The following is a 5,030-nucleotide window of genomic DNA, read 5'->3' on the forward strand; positions in this document are numbered from 1 at the left end:
CAGTTTCTCGTCAGTGATCGAAAGTGGAAAATGCTTTTCTGCTTCCGAGCTCAAATGAGCTCGGTGAATAGTAAAATAAAAAAAATTCAGAAAATTTCAATTTTTTTTGGGAGAAACATTGACAAAAGTTCTAAGACAAATTCAGTGCATTCCTATAAGGTGTGGCAAAAAAGACAAATTCAGTGCTCCAAAATGCTTTTGAAAGTAGCATTTTTAGAGTATTGATTTTTATTTTTTGCCGTGCCTTATAGGAATGTGATTTGATGACAAAATTTTTCAAGCACTTGAAACTTTTGTCAATGTTTTTTTCAAAAACTTTTTGGAATTTTTTATTTTGTTTTTATTTTACTGTTCACTCGAGCTCATTTGAGCTCGGGTGCAGAAACTCTTCTGCGTCCACCAGTGACGTACTATTATCCTCTGATAGTATAGCATTAATTTGTTTGTACTACCTTCTTGTGGTATGTGTAATGGAAACCGGGTGTGACTATTTTTTTTTTTTTGCAAATCAAGAGCTTTCATTCATCTAAACAAAGGGATTACAACCGTTCAGCAAGCAGGGAACAAAGAAGTTTGGTACATAATTAATCCATAAAAAATCTTCTATTCTCCCAGGCTTGCTTAGCGCAAAGATATAAGGTACATCATAAGTAGACACCGTGCTGCTATCAATTATGTCCATGGCCCATGTAGTCGGATGCAGTTCTGGAATTTTTACCGAGGACACCTGCTTGAGGTGGTGCCAAAAATTCTTGGCCCAAGTGCACTCAAACATAGCATGCTTAATGCTTTCTTCCTTGGACTGCAGAAAAGGATTTCCTTGAGAACTGACCGACATGGAATGAATTTCTTGATAACTCGCCACCAAAAATTGTGGACCTTTGGCGGGACCTTTAGTTGCCAAAGCTTTCTCCAAACCGGGCGTTCTTCTCCTGAAGAACCGATTGTGTTTCCAATGGTATTCTTTGCTGTTTGTAGAGCTCTGTAGGCAGAGCGAACAGAGAAATTACCATGTGGTTCCAACTACCATGCCCATATATGCATATTCAGACTACCAACCAGTATTTGCATTATAGCTTGGGAGTCAACTGGTAGGAAGATGTTATTAATTAGAGCTTCATCCCAAACACCATTATCTTGTCTTAACAGTTCCCGAACCAGTGTAACTCCAGAATTGGGCATTCTAACAATTGGCATCCATCCCGGATTTGAGGGGATCCAAGGATCCTCCAAAATTCTTGTATGAGCACCATCTCCGATTCTTCTTATCAATCCAAGGTTAAGGGCTTCTCTTCCTGACAATATGGCTCTCCATATGTGAGATGCATTTCTTTTGCAGCCAATAGACATGACATTACTGTCATGGTAATATTTCCCTTTCAAGACTCAAGCACATAGTGATTCAGGCTTGCTAATTAACTACCACCCTTGTTTCGCTAACATAGCTTTATTGAAGAGTACAAAATCTTTCAAGCCCATACCTCAACATGCTTTAGGAATTGCCAACTCGTACCATTTAACCTAGTGCATTTTCCTCTTGGTCTCATCTCCTCCCGACAGAAACGTGCAATAGCTGCTATTACAAAGCTTTTTGGAAAGTTTAAAACAACTCATCGAATATGTTGGAATTGCTTGACATATTGCCTTGATGAATATCTCCCTTCTCGCACTATTGAGTAGTTTTGGGGTCCAACTTGCAACAAGCTTCTTTATTGTAGCAAGAATATGATCAAAATGCTGATTTGTAGAATGTTGCAGAGATGTAGGAAGCCCCAGGCATCTCTCTCCCAGTGCTTCGATGGGTATGTTTAGTCCTTGACAAACTACCGCTTTCACAGCATCTCCAGTATTGGTGCTAAAAATATTACATATTTTTGTTTGTTAACCATTTGACCAGATCCTGCATGATATCTCTCCAAAACCTCTTGGATCCTGTTGGCCCCCTCTGCACTAGCTTGAGTAAATATCATACAATCGTCTGCAAACAGCAAGTGAGAAATCCAAGGACAATGAATTCCAACTCTTACTCCTCTGGATATTAGCCCCATAGATTTTCAGCAAACATGAGAATCCTTCGGCACAAATGAGAAAAAGATATGGTGAAATTGGATCACCTTGTCTGATGCCTTTTGTAGGTTTGAAGGTTTGTGAAAAATTCCCATTAACTCTGACGGAAAAAGTGACTGATTCCACATAACACACGACTCTATTAATCCATTCCTCCGTAAAGTCGAGTTTGTTCATAACTGCCCTCATATATGACCACTCAACATGATCCTATGCTTTGGCCATATCCAGTTTGATTGTGCAATTCGCAGATTTACCTTTTTCCCTCCTCAAGTAATGGACACATCCGTAAGCTAAAATCACATTATCCGTTATAAGGCGGCCCAGAACAAAGGCACTTTGTTCCTCAGCAATAAGTTGCTCCAACAAAGGTCTTAATCTCAAGGCTAGAACCTTTGATGCTATTTTGTATAACACATTACACAAGGAGATAGACCGATCCTGTGAAAATTCTTGAGGGTTCTTAACTTTCGGAATCAGTACCAGAACAGTAGAGTTCACAAGTTCAGGCATGTCTCCACCATCTAGAAAGTTCCTAATTGCCGCACACACTGAATCTTTCAGTATACTCCAGTGATGTATGTAAAACCCAGCTGTGAACCCATCAGGTCCAGGTGATCGATCTAGATGCATCATAAAAAGAGCTTCTTCAATCTCATTATTTGTAATTGGGGCACAAAGCTTGCTATTGATAGCATCAGTTATTTTTGGAGTCACCCAATTAGTGACTAAGGTTGGCTCAGTATCACCCTGGATCATGAATAAAGCCTTGTAAAAAGGATTAGCTTCCATCTCCAAATCCACCTGCGAAGTTACCACCGTACCGTCGGACCTCTTGATAGATTTAATCTTGTTAATACGAGCTCTCCTTTGCTTTTGCACGGAAAAAACTTGTATTGCGATCACCCTCCTTTAGCCATAGATCTCTTGATTATTGCTTTGCCAAAGATCCCTCTCTAGCCAATAATTCAGAGATATGTTTCATCAGGTCTGTTTCTTCCTTCATAGGACCAGAATGGACCGACTCCCTCCATACTCCTTCTAGCCGAGCCCGCATGGAGGATAGTTGCTTTTTAATTGAGCCAAATTCAGTTTTGCTCCAGAACTGTACTTGTACTCTCATATTATTTAGATGATCCGACATCTCTTTCAGATTCCTAACCCCGGGCTGCCATGCCTCCTCCACGACCTGCTTATATTTCTCATGCCTCGTCCAAACATTATAGAACCTGAAAGGTTTACCCCGTATCTTTGTATCAATCCATTCAGATTTTCTTACTGTAATAAGCAGGGCACAATGATATGATTCCATACATTGTATGTGTTTAACCAGAGTATTGTCAAAACACTCAGAGAATTTGTCGTCACCTAGCGCTCCGTCTAGTCTGACATTAATATTTCTGTCATCTTGCTGCATGTTGTCCCAAGTGTAAGGCAGCCCCTGGAACCCCAAGTCAGAGAATCTACACTTGTCCATCATCTCTCCAAATCTCTCCATCTTCCATTCTTGTCTCTCCAAACTGCCAAATTTCTCTTCAACCTCTAATACTTTGTTGAAGTCTCCTGCGTAGATCCAAGGGCTATTATATTCCCTTCTCATATATTCTAGTAAATCCTAGCTCCTCTTGCTTATTGATCTAACCGGCTCACCATAAAAGCCGGTGAACCTCCATTCTATATCACCAATAGAATCATCTTTTACCATCACGTCAATGTGGGAATTGCTAAGATTTTAGTGACACACTTGAATTATTTTTCCAGTAGAGACAAAGACCCCCACTCAAGCCACCATATTTAACACCAAAAGCGTGTTCGAAGCCAAATCGCCGTCAAAGTTCCTGAGCTCTTTTATCTGACATCTTGGTATATGAGAGAAAGACCAGACGTGGATGTTGCGACCTAATGAGGTCACTGATTTCGCGAACTCTCTTGGGCCGTCCACAACCCCGACAACTCAGAGCTAAAATATTCATTGATCTCGGCGGTCACCCATGAAGGGTGCTGTCGATCCCATTTGGAATTGAGAGATTATCTCACAAGCATATTGACATCCTTGCTGACGGTACATATTCCCTTCAGTTTGTCTCTGTTATCCTTTGAATGCAAACTTACCATCGAGAAGCCTCATCTCCTTTAGGCCAGCACCGTAATCCCTCAGGGAACAAAGAACTTGTACTGCCTTCTCCCGTAGCGTAGCCCAGTCAATCTCCAGTCTCTTTGCCGAATCGACTCCATGATCTCTACCACCCTTGGCAATTGATACCTCGCTCAAAGGCACCCCAACAAATGCAAATAACCTCATCTTTACTCTCCTTGTGATGCATTTCTTTATTTCGCCTTCATGGTTTGTATTCCACTGAAGCCATCTCACAAAAAAAATCAATCTTCAGCAGGAAGACAACAACGGCTAGAACGCAAAGAACAGCTCCAGGGACAAGGCCTCCATAAAAAGACAGACTTTGGACGAATTCCATAGGCTGGACCACTCCATAAAATTAACCAGCCCTCACTCTTGTTGTGTCGCCCCTTTTGGCAGGGCTGGTGGCGGTGGACATATGATGGACGAGCTTGCAAAAGGCGTACTGAGGGAGTAGACCTGAGTTCCGGCAACATTTGCAACACCACTAGCAACAAGATCAATAAAGTTTGGTTGCTTCACCTCACTCCTATCTTCGTGCCCAACAGCATGCTTATCGGATGCCACCGGTGTCGTAGAAGCAGTATACAGAATTCGCTGATGCAATTTGTTTGCCAGCCGACACCTAATCCGAACCGGGACACTGCCTTATCCCGCAAAAGCTTGAAACTTCGCACCTAATCTGGCGAGCTACGGATTATTTGTGATGCTCGCACCTTCCATTTCTCCAGCTGTACCAAATCCACGACAACACAACCAACCGCCATCAACAATGGAGCCAAGGACTCCAGTAGCTGCACCAGATGATGAGAAATCGCCTATATGG

Source organism: Triticum aestivum, chromosome 4D, assembly GCF_018294505.1.
Source record: "Triticum aestivum cultivar Chinese Spring chromosome 4D, IWGSC CS RefSeq v2.1, whole genome shotgun sequence".
Taxonomy (NCBI): domain Eukaryota; kingdom Viridiplantae; phylum Streptophyta; class Magnoliopsida; order Poales; family Poaceae; genus Triticum; species Triticum aestivum.